The sequence below is a fragment of the Phocoena sinus genome, chromosome 4, assembly GCF_008692025.1.
Source record: "Phocoena sinus isolate mPhoSin1 chromosome 4, mPhoSin1.pri, whole genome shotgun sequence".
NCBI lineage: Eukaryota > Metazoa > Chordata > Mammalia > Artiodactyla > Phocoenidae > Phocoena > Phocoena sinus.
Genome location: NC_045766.1, coordinates 60,828,888 through 60,844,299, shown reverse-complemented (window position 1 = coordinate 60,844,299; position 15,412 = coordinate 60,828,888). Strand labels below are relative to the sequence as shown.

Here is a 15,412-nt window from a genome sequence, read left to right as displayed (position 1 = left end):
AAATTATTCTGAGTTGGTCTACCAATACTACCCCAAAGCAACAGTTTAGTCATTATATATTTTATATAACTATGAAAGCAATGACAAAATCTCAAGTATTCTGGGTAATTCAGGAAAAACATTTCAGTTTTTTAATTCTTAGTTATCTAGATTATCCATATAGAATCACCATGCTATCAAGTAATTATTGTTAAATCTTTTAGTATATAAATGCATATTTCTTCTGCTTTTTTGATCCGTATAGACTTTAGTACCTGTAGAAACGAACCAATTCAGCACAATTTTTCATTGTTGTTGTTGGAAGGGGAAGAGAGGAATGCTTAAGAGAGAATACTGGAACCTTGAACTGTACACAGAATACCAATAGTATTTAAGCACAAGTGATTCTGGTTTCTGGCCTAGATATCTATAAATAGAACTCATAAATTCTTAACAAGTTTAGGCAAATTCAAAAGTGGATCCAGAAAACCAAGATATGGACTACTGATTTTTTTTCTACATGTATACACAAACACACATCTCTATACCCTGATTATTGTTTGATTGCGAAGTGAATGTTATCTTGCTTGTTTCCTTATTTGCAGAGTCAATCTAACTTGTGTATATCTTGGTAAAGAATATTTCAACTTGGTCAAATTAGGGGATTGTTAGTCCTAGCTAAGTAAGTTTTTCCCCCAATAAGACAGTAAGATCCTGAGCCAATGCAGGGATTCGAGTCAATTCAAGAAACAATTCTAGAGAGCCTACCCCCTGTCTGCCACTGGGGTGGTGAATATTGGATTCAGATCCAATTTTAGATGCTGTGGGGTTGGCTAAGATTAGAATCAAACAAGAACTCAAAGATTGATACTACAATGGATTCAAATTCTCAGTGTTTCTCTAGCAGAAAACACAAATTGTTTTTCTGCTGGAGTGCAAATGGGAATACATTCTCTCATAACTGATCTAGTCTAGAATTATACCTTAAGGAGTAGAAGGGCAAGGCAACTCACCCGGGCATTTTCTGCAGCGTTTTTAGGTAATACTTACCAACCTAATCAGTAAGGGCTAGGGACCGAGGAGGTCAGTGTACGAAGTCCAAAGGTGTTATATAGTATCAGAATTGATTTTAGAGTGTAGAACAGCAATCAAGCTTATTTTTCCTTTAGTATGCAGGACCCCTATACAAAGAAACAAGTTACTATTAGCCTTAAGATAGCATGGATTAGTGAGGGGTTTACAAAGACTAATAAACACCAGATGGTAAAGGAAACTAACAACATTTTGACTAACATGGTCTCTGCAACTTGCAGTAATGAATTGCTACATGCTATGCTCCACACTACTCCATTTTCTCAAATTGAACTTTGAATGAAGAACAACATAGCAGAAACAGCAAAATTACTAAAGAATAAGAGTTTTATCTTTAAAGATATACAGTAACTCAACAGAAGGAAAGTCAGAAAACACTGTAACATAGTAAATCTATTATTTAAAAATAACTAGGAAATATTTAACATGGAAGTATATGAAACCAAGCAGTTTTTTTCACCACATTTTCTCAAACGCTAATTTATTTGAACCATTCTATTTAATGACCACTTTTTAAAAGTTGTAAATTTATACTCTTCAATTTAAACCTTTACTCTTGTAGTGGTTCCTGAACCAAATTTTACAAATGCAACACCTAAAGTCCAGTCTTCAAGCTGTTATTTTCAACATTTCTCTTTTTCTTAATGAAACCACCAATAACATACTTACTCACCATAAGATATCAGAAACCAAAAAAAACCCCTTAAATTTCTTTGTCTAGAATTATAGCAAGTGATTATTCCTTGTTTACATGAACCTGAAATAGTCAATACATTATTACTTTGATTAATGAGAGAAAGAGAAATAAGAGGTATCTGATGATGAAAAATTTAGGAGTTCTTAAGCAATGTGTCAGACTAAACAATTATGGTTATGTAACTGAAAAAAAGAATACTGTCTTCTCCCAAATCACAGAACAAAAAAATTGAACTTCTCCATTCACTGTTTCTCTCCCTTGCTTTAAAACTTTTGGCTACTAATATTCCCCAATCCCCAAAGGAAGAAAAAAAAATTGTTAATCATCATACTTGATATAAAGCTGTCCTACTGAACCTACTTGACATGTAAACTTAATGTCCTTGGTTTTATCTTGCTAGAAGATATCTAATGCATTGTTTTATTTTAAAATCTTAAGACCTGTAGATATATAGTTATGCTTTCTTTTAGCGAAATTGTTTTTGGGGGCTTCCCCGGTGATTCAGTGGTTAAGAATCCACCTGCCAATGCAGGGGACACGGGTTCGAGCCCTGGTCCGGAAAGGTCCCACATGTCGCAGAGCAACTAAGCCCATGTGCCACAACTACTGAACCTGTGCTCTAGAGCCCGCGAGCCACAACTACTGAAGCCTGCACACCTAGAGCCTGTGCTCCGCAATGAGAAGTCACCGCAATGAGAAGCCTGAGCATGGCAATGAAGAGTAGCCCCCGCTTGCCGCGACGAGAGAAAGCCCGTGTGCAGCAACAAAGACCCAACGCAGCCAAAATAAAAATAAACAAAATAAATTTTTTTTAAAAAATTGTTTTTGGTTCTCTTACTAGAATTAATTAAATCTGCAAGGACATGACCCAGTACTCTGCCACTTGAACAAGTTTGAGATCCAATATTTTTCGTGACCTCTCTATGGATAAAAGCACTTTGAAGTCAGTGATTTTTATTTACCTTAGTGGTGATACAAATTATTTACAGAAGTAAGTTTTAGAAAGCACTGAGTAAAGAGCAAAGCCTAATGACTTTTAGACATCAATTTAGTAGACTTTAAGATGTGCCAAATGCTGAAAAATTGTAGCCCCTGGGTGATGAATTTAGGCAGAGTGACAATCTTTAATTTAAAAAAGCTAGTTTAGCTATTGTTTGTTTGTTTGTTTTTGCGGTACGCGGGCCTCTCACTGTTGTGGCCTCTCCCATTGCGGAGCACAGGCTCCAGACGTGCAGGGTCAGCAGCTATGGCTCACGGGCCCAGCCGCTCCGCGGCATGTGGGATCTTCCCGGACCAGGGCACGAACCCGTGTCCCCTGCATCGGCAGGCGGACTCCCAACCACTGCGCCACCAGGGAAGCCCCTAGCTATTGTTTTTAATAGGAGAAAGAATAGGGTTTTAAAATATCAACAGTTGTCAAGTGGCCACATACTCTTTGTTTCAGTCACAACAGAAATAGAATCATACAAAATATATATGCTTATATATTTCATATACTTATGAGGATATACTAGGATATTTTATTTACATTTTTTATACAGTCCATACCTAAATATTTATTGAAAAAGGATGTCCCAAATTCCTAGGTAAGAAAAAAGTACATACAGGGACTTCTCTGGTGGTCCAGTGGTTAAGACTCTGCGCTCCCAATGCAGGGGGCCAGATTTCCATCCCTGGTCAGGAAACTAGATCCCGCATGCTGCAACTAAGAGACCCCCCCGCGCTGCAACTAAGACCTGGTGCAGCCAAATAAATAAATATTTTTTAAAAAAACGAGTATATACAAAAAAATAACTGCAGTCCCTCATTTAATGAATAGTATTTGTTTTTCACAGGCTTGACCTTTGGGTTTTAATAAAATGGCAGAAAAACAAAGAAACTAATACAAAGTTTTCTGAAAAAGCATTAAGGTTTTAGCAACTTGGACAAAAGCCAAGAAAGTTTAAATTAAAGCTGATAGTAAACTCCAACTCAGAATATTATTTCTTCTTCCTGTTTAGAGACTAAACAGGTTTGTCTGGATAAGTAGGCTTTGTCTGGATAAGCAGGCTTATGAGTGGTGGTTTTATTTTTTACAAAGGTTAGAGGTTTGCAACTTGTACTTATTTAGAAATGTTAAATGCCTTCAATGCACAAGAGATGAGGCAGTTCAGGATCACAGAAGCTGTTCCTTCGGGCATAGTCATCCCAACTTGAATTTTAAAAATAAATTAAGAATGCATACAATGAGAACTGTTCATAGTCAATTCCTGCTTCACTCAGGGTGCTCAATCTACCTCCTACAGAAATGCACTGTCTTGGGTGAATTCCTACAGATTTATAGGAAAACAAAACCTGATAAAACCCAAGTTACCTATTAAATCACAGATTAGGAAAACCGCATCTTCAACACACTGTGGCTAAAATGATTGTTCTTGTAGATTTTATTACTGTCATCATAGAAGAGTGAGCTATAATCCCCCAAACAAGGAAACAACTCATCTAAACCGGGGTATAGAAGAATCTTAACTTTTTTGGGGGGGCGGGGGGGAGGATATCCTCAAGTTATTTTTTTAAAAAATAGAATTCTAATTTTACATCTTAGTCGACAGCAAGCAGATTTTTCATCTATTTTACGTATTTGACAAAAACCAACCTCGCCGGTGGACATAAACAGTCTGTAGCTGCAAATACTAAGAGATGATTTTTAAAAAGCTGTTCAAGAGAGCAAGTGATTAATCATTAAAATCCACTAACATTAACTGCGAAAGGTCGCCGCCTCAGGGGTGACTGTGAGGCACTCTAAAATGTGGCTTTACGGTCCTTATTTAGCTATTTAAAACCTGTTTACAGAATAGGCAGGAACTAATTCGCCTGACGGCTTTCTTCCCACCATCTGGGTAGACAGGGCGACAGGAGTTAAAGAGGGGTAATTTTCCGGTCCTCCGCGGGCCCCAGAACAGGCTCAGCCAGAAGCCGCGGCAGCCACCAAAGGATAGCGGGTCATATGGGCTTAGCTCCCGAGTCCCCAGGCTCGGCAGCGCGCGCCGCCAGATGCTCCGCTCGGGTCGCAGCTGCACAAGAGGCGAGCGCGCGCTCCCGCGTGTCCTCCAGATCACCTTCAAGGGGGCGGGGAAGAACTGCCTGGGCAAGTCCACCTCGCGACAAGACACCCACCAATAAACACTCGGAACTCGCTCAGTCGTTCCGCCCGAAAGCACCCGCAGGGCCCCAATCCCCGCCGCGTTAACAGTCTTCGCCCCGAGTGTCTAGAACCTGGGGGCGGGACCATTAGGAACTAAATTAAGAAACCGAGGCCTGGACTGGTGGGAAGGGGAGATTAGGCGGGGACTCCACCGACGGAACGCCCGCTCCCCCGCCCGCGCCCGCTTCCGGGGAACCTTCTTTCCAGGGCCGGGCTCCCGGAGCGGGCCCCCAGGCGAGCGGTGGTAAACAAAGGCTCGCTGGCGGTGGGGGCGGGGGTAACGGTCAGGTGACGGCGCCGAGCACATTTCGCAACTGCTTTAATGGGGATTCTCTAGCCTGCAGCCCTGGGACCTAACTTGACCCGTCAGTCCTCCCTCTTAGGATCAAACTGTCGCCCCCACCAAGCGGGAAGGTTTGATTTCAGACCTTCGCATTCTCAGCGAAGACCTTTAATCGAAGGTCTTCGATTAAAAAAGCGACATTCCGTTCGAAGCCCATCGGCAAAATGCGGGACCCCTCTCCCCAGCCCTGTCCGCCAGCTGCTCCCCGTCCCTCAGGGTGACCCGCACCTGCTACCCCCCGCCCCGGCGGCCATGCCCCTCCCAACCCGCCCCCGGCGGGTGCGCCAGCAGCGCCGCGGTTCCGGGGCGGTAGTGCCAGGAGTTGGGGGTGCCCTTCCTTTCAGAGTGTGGTTGCGGAACCGGGGCTGACAACCCCCAGGGGAGCCCCGGAGACCTCTCGCCCCAAACAGGGGCCCTGCAGCCCCACCCGCAATCTCTCTTCGGACCCCTCCTCTGGCTCCGAGAGGCCGACCGCCTTAGGCTTCCCTCCTGCAGACATCCCCGTGGTCAAGACCTCGGCCGCCCCTCCGCCCCCGGCTCTGGCCGGTTCCTCGCCTTTCGGCCGGTCCCGGAGCTCTCATCCCCAGGTACCTCTCATTGAAGGCTGGAGGCGGCCCCCGCCGTACCTAAGCTTCCGGCGGCGAAGCGCTGTCTCCTGCGCCGGCGTCTCCTCGAGCCACCGGCCCCTCCGCACCTCACAACAAAGGAAACATGTGACCGCCCGGGCCAAAACACTGAGCGTCACGCAACCCTGGCCAATCCGAGTGGGCGCCCCCCGCCCCGGGAGACCCTGGGAGTTGTAGTTCCTATTCCGGGGGGGTGGCCGCCCCGGCAGCTTGGATTTCCCGCTATAGGGCGGGTGTCGGACGTGGGGCTTGAGATCCAATCCAAGGGCTATTGACTTGGAAACAGTTTTAAGTAGAGATAGGTTAAGAAACTGCATCCGTGTTAGGAGCCTAGTGGGAAACCTCAGTCGGATGTTTATTGCCACGTCCCTAGGCAAAAGCACATAATCAAGAATTCTCAGAACCCTAGAGTTTGGGACCAGGCTTTAGAGACCTTTTAATTTGACCCCTTGGTATAGAATCGGGAAATCTGAGGATCTGAGAGATGAAAGGGACTACAACCCTAGAAGCTAGACAGTGCAGGGAAACTAAATTTCACTGTAAATCTATTACTGTCACCTGTATCATCCTGGGTTAACTTTCTATTTTAAAAGTACATGCAAATCAGACAAAGTTTTCACAAATCCCTGTTTTCTGATTCCCCAAAAGACAGTATTATTTTTTTAATTTAATTTTATTTATTTTTTTATACAGCAGGTTCTTATTAGTTATCCATTTTATACATATTAGTGTATATGAAATAGAGACACAGATGTGGAGAACAAATGTATGGACACCAAGCGGGGGAAGCGGCGGGGGTGAGGGCATGATGAATTGGGAGATTGGGACTGACATATATACACCAAAAGACATTATTTTATCTTTTTGTTTCAGCAAATATTTTTTTCAAGGTTGAGTACACCTCCAGATTTTGAAACATTTAACTAGTTTTTGGTTTCTGATATCAAAATTATAACTTCTCTCTCTTCCATAATTTATGAATATAGTCATGCTTTTATTAAATAAGAGGATGTGTTCCAGTGATCAGAGGTGTATATAATATAGAAGGCTTGTGTCCAGGCCTTTTAAACAGGCTTTTTAGTTCTCTTTTCCATCTGTTATTAAAAATGAAAATACCTACCATTTATTGAGTTTCTACTAAGCTCCAGACAGAGTGTTAGGCACTTTACGTATATCCTTTAATCTTCATAATAACCCAGCAAGATAGTGTTATAATGCCATTTTACAGGTGAAGAAACTAAGCCACATAAGGGATAAACATTTGGCCCTCGTCACTCAGTTATTAAGTGTTGAGGCTGGGGTTGACACATTTAAAATATATATATATATGTATTAATATAGGTACATAATTATCTAAAAAGTGTATTTACAAAGTTAAATATTACAAGTCTAGTAGTACAACAGGAGTACCATCTCCCACCCTTCCTCATTCTTCATTCTCCAGAAGCAGCCACTTTCAACAATTTGAGCTATTCTGATATTTACATTTATCTTTCCATATAATGTATGGCTATTTCCCATTAAGGGAGCTGTCATCCCTGTCCCCCATCCTTCCAATATCTTACATTTCTGCTTAACTAATTATTTAATGTTTATGTTATTAAGACTATGTATTTATTGTTCAACGATGAGTTAAACAGTATACAACTTCCTTTCTTGGATGGCTTTTCATTTTTCCTTGGGTAGAAAGGCAGCTAAGCACCTGGGGGGTCCTCAATACCATCATAAAGTTCCAACTCCCTGAGAGAGCATTTAAGGGTCTTCCTGATGCACCCTGGGGCCCAACTCTGCAGCCTGAACACCAGCCTCAGTGAACTTCCCACAGGACTCTTGCCCAAAGGACTCTCGCTCTCTGTCTGCAGGCCATTCCCATCCATATCCTGCTCCCTATGCCTCTTATGCCCCCTCTTCCCCTTCACCCCATTCACTAGGTTAGCTCCTGCTCTTCCTTCCAGGAGTCAACCTGTGAGTCCTCTTTCCAGGAAACCCTCCATTCATCCTCATTGCCCTCTGGGCTAGGTATCTCCCCTCCTTCTTCCCGCAGCAGCCCATCCTTACCTCCTTCCCAGCAATTATCATACTAATTGTGTGACATCACACTAATGCAGGGGTTAGGGGCTCTCATCCTCTGCGCACCTGAAAATCTGTGTATAGTTTATAGTCAGTCCTCCACATACCCAGTTCCTCTGTATTGCTTCCACATCCACAGAGTCAACCAACCCTGGATGGTGTAGTACTGTAGTATTTACTACTGAAAAAAAATCTGCATATAAGTGGACCTTTGCAATTCAACCCTTGTTGTTTAAGGGTCAGCTATATATTTACATGCCTTTCCCAACTGAGTATCCTCTGAAATGCCTGAGGTCAGGGATGATGTCTTATTCATTTTGTGTTGCAGTATACCAAGTAGATGTTCAATATGTATCTGTTAACCGGTGAGTGATCTCTACTTCTTGAGGTAAAGGGGCCTTGAGAGAAATAAAAGTGCCTCCAGACCACTTGGGACGCCCTTGGACTGGCCTGCATGATGAGGTCCTCAGATTCTCTTGGGGCAGATGGATGCAGAGTGATCAATCACAATTCTGAGAGTGGAAAGGAGTGAGGGGACTCACAGGACAGCAGCCCCGGAGACAGGCAAGGGCCTATTGATGGGTGTGGGAGCTCCTCAGGCAGTCCCCGGAATAGAGGTGGTTTTGGCATTGGTAGAGGGCCCTGAGAGTTATGCGTACCCCACAAATCAGTGAGCGTGCCCGCCTGGCAGCGTTTTCCTCAGCTGGGACTGGAACAGAAGCAGAGGTGTCAAGTCCAGGGGCAATCTGCTGAAATTGAGTGATTGTAATATGATTTAAAAAAAATTTTATTGGAGTATAGTTGATTTATAGTGTTGCGTTAGTTTCAGGTGTACAGCAAAGTGAATCAGTTATACATATACATATATCCACTCTTTTTATTTTTTTTAGATTCTTTTCCCATATAGGCCATTACAGCGTATTGAATGGAGTTCCCTGTGCTATACAGCAGGTTCTTATTAGTTTTTTATTTTATATAGAGTGGTGTGTATATGTCAGTCCCAATCTCCCAATTCATCCCTCCCCCCTCCCCCTGTAACATGATGTATTTTATGCAGTGTTTACAATCCAGGTCAGTTTGATCATTTGAAGTAGGTAGCTACTGAGGGGAATCCGAGGGTCTTCAGACCAATTTCCTCTCCTTTCAGGGATACAGTATATTGCTGCATATTCTGTCTTCTTGCACTTACCACATGGAAGTTCTTGTTTTGCTCTCCAGAGCATTCATGACAGCCTTTAAGGTCTGAAGGTGGCCAAGCCTCCATAGCTCCTCCAGCCATTCTTTTATTTCTCTCCAGCCTGCTCCTCTTCCCCATGCAGACAACAGTTGGGACATAGTAAATCATCACTCCCTAAACATACCACACACTTTCAGACTTCCCTGCCTCTGCTCTAGGTCTCTTGCACTTGAAGTCCCCCTGTCCCAAATTCCAGTAGAAATATTGGTCATCCTTTAAGGCCCATCTCTGGTGCCACCTGTTCTGATCCTCTCCTCTCCTCTCTCCCTCACCCATTGTGAAGCTGTGCACACCTCCCACATCCTTTATAATGTGACACTAGCACTGTGTTTATACCCAGCCCTTGAATGCAGCTGGATCCTTTGACCAGCTACGGGCTCGGCACATTTGCCCCTTCCCTGCAACAAGCCCCAGCTGCAAAGCACTTGATGAATGGAGATTTTACTGAAGGTTTCACAAAGAGAATTATACAGCATCTCACACCGCAAAACTCCTTAACAATTCCCTTTAAACATCTCTGCCCCCTCACCTCAGCTCCTCCTTGGTACCAACTACTCCTCTTTTCCCACCATACACCCTTTCTCTGGGCCTCTCTCCAGCCACAAGATCGGGGTTCCTCCCCTTCCGTGATCTCTGCCACCTTCCCCCTAGACAATCCCCTCTACCCTTCCACCCCGCCCCCCGCCATCTTTTTCAGTACTTTGCATTTTCACACTCATCACCTTTCAAACAAGAGAGTTCCACTCTTCAGAAGATAGAGAATACCATAAATAACAAATTATCTCAGCACACTCCACCCCCACCCTTTTTCCCTCCACAGACATGTTTAATATATCAGCAAGTCTGTTACACAATAACTCCTCAGAGTGCTGAGTGGAGACAAGAGTGAACACAATACACTATTTGCTCGTGGCACCTGAGCCTCTCCAGTCTTGAGGCCTACCCCTTCCCTCCCTTCTCTGGTGAAGAGAGATGTGACTCATCTCTGCAGCTCTTTTGGATACAGAGGTCTGACTCTCTCTGACTCTATAGTTACCAGGAAGGCTGTCTGACCCAGGCCCAGACAGTCGTGGGCCCTACTAGGCCAGTTAAACCTTGGAGTCAAACACAGTAGTATTAGGATTTAGCAAGGAAAGACATAGATGGAAAATTTTCCATTTTGAGATCTGGGAAAAGAGGTAAGTCTTCTGCCACCTAGAAGGTGAGCTCCCTACCCCTGCTCCCGAGCTTTTCCTTCTGAAACAAGAAATGTTTCTCTTGGGAGTGGTATGGGTGTGGTGGCAAGGCTTGCTTTGTTCTCGAAACCATCCTTCACAGGTTGAAGTCGATGAGGTGCCAGGAATTGGTACCTGGGTGCCTCGGATCCTGTTTGTGACCAAACTTGCCACACCAGATGCAGGTAAGGATGACTGCTTACCACCGTGAGCCCTGGGCTCTGACTTCAGGGGACTGAGACATACTTCCATCCTCCCTGCATGTGATGCTGGTCCCTGTTTTTCTCTTCATTCTTCTGCCCCAAGGACATTTGATTTCACCTCCCTCTCTTCTTCCTGATTACTTCCCCAGTAATGAGAATTTAGGTGGCCCCTCTGGTCTCTGAAGAAACCTGATGTTTTGGAAGTTACTCCTGCCCTGACTTCTCTAGGTAGGCCTGATTCTCCAAGGGACACCTCATAGCACCTTGTCCTCTGACTTGCTGCAGAACCCTCTCAGGTATGAACACATATGGAAAGTGTCTTCTCCTGCTCATGGCATCTGGTCACAAGTTTAGGCCAGTTTTTAAAAATGACCATAATCCCACAGGCTGCTCAGCAGTCTGTCCCACAGATGGCTGTGAGTCCACATAGAATTCCTGCTGCTGGTCCCAGCAGACTTTGACTTCATCTCCAGTTTCTTGCCACCCTGTGACATTTAAGAGGCATGTACTAATTCCAACTTGATGTTCCTCTGCTGTCTCTGGCACTCTTCTTCCAAATGCCTGCAGTTTAGGACAGTGTGTCTTGTCCATCCCTTTTGCTTGATGGGCAGCCTTCCAAGAATCCTTCAGCAGGTATGAAAGGGCTAGACCTGACCACGAATATCTGCAGCAGACGTTTCCTATTCTTGAAAGACTCCATCCAGTTTCTTAGGAAATTGTGTTGGTTGAGGTTGGCCTACCTATCTCCAGCCCAAGGATTCTCACTGCTCATTGGATGCTCTGTCTGAAGCATCTGTTGCGAACAGTGCAACCTCCCAAAAACTTTAATGCAGATCTCAGAGCAGTTCCCACACACTGCTAGTCCAGGACCACCCTCACTTGTGCTGTTATTTTTCACTCCCTTACATAGCTTAGCACTTTGACAGTCATGTTCTCTATCTCCCTATGAAGATTTGAAACCTAACTGTTTCCACTGGCGCTTTAGACTTGAAGAGTCTAGGTTCAAAACTTAGCTTTTTTTCTTACTAGCTATATAGTCTTGTGTAAATTACTTAATCTTTCTCAGTTTTCTCATCTGTAAAAATGAGGATAAAAACACCTACCTCATAGAATTGTTTTGAAGATGAAATGAGAAAAAAAATATAGTGCCTGGGATATAGTAAGTGCTCAATAACAACCAAATTTATTACTATTATTACTGTCCCCTTCCCCATCAATTCTAGCTATGTCCTCTATGCTCTGTCCTTTGCTTTAGGAAGGGTAAAGAAGGAAAGAAAGGAGGAGTAAAAGAACATATAGCCTTTGTAAACTATATTTGATAAAAAAAAGCCTGAAGACATGAAGTGATTTAGAAAAGCTAGAAACTAAAGCCAGACTTTTTGAACATTCACCAGAGTGCTGTCCTCTAACTTCTTTTGTCTTTCCCAATGGGCATTTATAAGATTAAAAGAGAGAGAGAGACTGCCCACAAGACGTAGAAAAGCAATTTGCCTCTGCTCATAAAATATCCACACTCAAAGGCCACATCGCTGAACTTAAACCATGGTTGCCTTTGAGATGCAGACCGAGGGACTAAGAGTAGGGGTCGAGACCTTTGTTTTTTTCAGTAAGCTTTTGACAATTAAAAAAAACTACCTACATATATACACTTTTCAAATTTAAAAAAATGTTTTAAAAAGTGCTTGCCTGACTAATGTGATTAAAAATAAGCACCTGTGCTAACTATTGTGCAATCTCTTTTGCTTCCAGCCCCAGATCTCTCTGCAACTGGCCTAGAAAACAGCGAGGGCTCCTAGGTCACCAGCACACAGGGACAGATACTCGACGCTGCTTGTGACAGCATTGCAAGCACATGCCTGACATACTTTGGAAAGGCTGCCTGGTTCTATTACTGGTGCATGAAAGTTTTGCTCCGGTAGGAAATCTCTAAATTTAGATGATTTTCAGGATGAACTCTGAGTGATCTTTGTCCCCAACACGAGTAAGGAATTGGAGGTCACCTTGCTTTTTACTATTTATTTTTTAAATTTATTTACTTTATTTTAAATGCCAGAGTTGATGTTTTATAATGCAAAACTTTTGAAGATTGCCATTAAAAAAAATTATTTATTTATTTTCAATAATAAATAAATTAATAATAAATAAATAAATAATAAATAAATAAATTTATTTTTAATAAATAAATTTGGGTCTTCGTTGCTGTGCGTGGGCTTTTTCTAGTTGTGGCAAGCGGGGTCTACTCTTCCTTGTGGTGCGTGGGCTTCTCACTGTGGTGGCTTCTCTTGTGCGGAGCACGGGCTCTAGGCGTGCGGGCTTCAGTAGTTGCGGCTTGCAGGCTCTAGAGCTCAGGGTCAGTACGGTTAGTTGCTTAGTTGCTCCGCGGCATGTGGTATCTTCCCAGACCAGGGCTCGAACCCGTGTCCTCTGCATTGGCAGGCAGATTCTTAACCACTGTGCCACCAGGGAAGTCCCAAAGAATGGAAAATAAAACAAACAAACACAAGGGAGTATCTAAGATTTCTCCTTTACAGTTCTCATAAAAATTTTACCCTGAGTTCCTTTTTTTTTTGGCTTGAGTGTGCAAATCATTATTATACTAATACATCATAATAATACTTTGCACACTCAAGTGAAGTAAAAACAAATCCAAGGTAAAAGCTCTATGGAGGTGTTTAGGATGTATCCAGTTTAGGGATTTAGTTCTTATATAATGTCAAGATGCTTAAAAGTTGCCATTTTAATTGAAGAAAAGACAATTTCACTAATGAGATAATTTTTTTTTTCTTTTGCGGTACGCGGGCCTCTCACTGTTGTAGCCTCTCCCGTTGCAGAGCACAGGCTCCGGATGCACAGGCTTAGCCACCACGGCTTGCGGGCCTAGCCACTCCGCGGCATGTGGGATCTTCCCGGACCGGGGCACGAACCTGTTTCCCGTGCATCGGCAGGCTGACTTTCAACCACTGTGCCACCAGGGAAGCCCACTAATGAGAGAATTTTATGGAATGCTGAATTTAATGGAGAATCAGCTCCTTGAAAGACAAGACTCAACAGAGGATTTTTTGGTATGTGTACAGTCAAGGTATTTTTATTTATGTACTTTAAAAAAATTACTGGGGTGTATTTGACAGTACAGTTTGTACAGTTTAATGGTTTGATATACGTACACATTGTGAAATGGTTACCACAATCAAGCTAATTAACATACCTATCACCTCAGATAGTTACCGGTTTCTTTTTTCCTTTTTTTTTTAACATAAGTTTATTCTTAAATGTAGAATAGGTTCTAAGACTACACTTCAGGGACTTCCCTGGTGGCACAGTGGTTAAGAATCCACCTGCCGGTGCAGGGGACACGGGTTCGAGCCCTGGTCTGGGAAGATCCCACATGCCAGAGCAACTAAGCCCGTGCACCTCAGCTACTGAGCCTGAGCTCTAGAGCCCGCGAGCCACAAGTAATGAGCCTGCGTGCCACAACTACTGAATCTGTGCGCCTGGAGCCCGTGCTCTACAACAAGAGAAACCACTACAATGAGAAGCACGCACACAGCAATGAAGACCCAACGCAGCCAGAAATAAATAAATTAATTATTTTTTTTAAAAAAGAATAAGACTACACTTTTCTAGCTATAGGTGGCAACAGATGTTACGGCAGGGGATCCAAATGTTTAAACAGGAATAGAATTAAGGACCATCGTTGCCTCAAGCACAAGGAACAGCTTACTTTTTGCCAGATTTCTTAATTCCACCTGTGACATGGGGGCCCTTCCCTGAGGCCTTCGCTTTTAACTCCCCAAGTTTCTTCTGCTCCTCTTTCTGTTTCTGCTTAATGCCTTATCTTGCTCATCCATCTCCTTGGCCTGCTTCTTGGGCTTCTTCTTACCACTTTTGCAGCTGGACATGGTGTCTGCCACTCCTTCCCCAGCTTCTTTTCCTTTCTTATGCAGTGAGAACACTTAACATCTACCCTTTTAGCAAATTTCAAGTATACAACAAAATATTGTTAACTGTAACCATGTTGTTCTACATTAGATCTCTAGAACTCATTCATCGTGCATAACTGGAACTTTACATCCTTTGACCCACATCTTTCTGTCCCTCTGCCCCCAGCCCCTATTAGCACCGTTCTGTTCTCTGCTTCTATAGCGTCAACATATTTTAGATTCCACACACAAATGATATCATGCAGTATTTGTCATTATGTGTTTGGCTTATTTCACTTAGCATAATGTCCCTCACATTCATACATGTTGTTGCAAATAGCAAGATTTCCTTCGTTTTTAAGGCTGAATAATATTCCATTGTGTATATATAGCCAACAGTGTTTCTTTATGGAGAATCAGAAAGGTAACTTTGGATTCAGATGGACTGGGTTCAGATCCTGACTCTGCTACCACTGTCAGGGTGACAGTGGATGGTTTATTTAATTGCTCTGAAGCTCAGCTTCTTTGTGTGAAACATAATAATACCTTCTTATTATGAGAATTAAATGCTTATGAAAAGAGCACATAGACCTCAATAAATGGTTAAGTATTATTCAGCCAGGACATAATGGTTAAGTATTATTTTGTCAAAATATAATGATAATTACTATTATGACAGGACATAATGGTGCATTGACAGATCCTAGCAAAGGAAGATTCTTCCTGTTTAACAAAGAACAACATGGGGTAATGGAAAAAATACATAGAAAAGAGAGGGATCCTGGGGAGCCCTGCCATAACTTACTCAGTCACCCTGGACAAATCACCTAATCTCCTTGAGTCCCAA

General features: G+C 43.1%; 1 protein-coding gene and 1 pseudogene across 4 annotated transcripts in view; both read right to left on the bottom strand.

Moving 5' to 3' along the window:
- KLHL24 (kelch like family member 24) overlaps positions 1–6,006 on the bottom strand; it is a 39,557-nt gene extending 33,551 nt beyond the window's left edge. For 3 of the 4 annotated variants that reach the window (XM_032630267.1, XM_032630268.1, XM_032630270.1), the window contains exons 1-2: positions 5,887–5,996; positions 1,030–1,160 (exon numbers count right to left, since the gene is read on the bottom strand). The gene's annotated coding sequence lies outside the window, so the exon portion shown is untranslated. Of the gene's footprint in view, positions 1–1,029; positions 1,161–5,886 lie in introns of all 4 variants that reach the window. The other variant, XM_032630269.1, reaches the window with a different exon arrangement.
- An 8,356-nt stretch (positions 6,007–14,362) lies between these two features.
- LOC116752807 lies at positions 14,363–14,544 on the bottom strand (annotated as a pseudogene).
- Between the last annotated feature and the right edge of the window lie 868 nt (positions 14,545–15,412).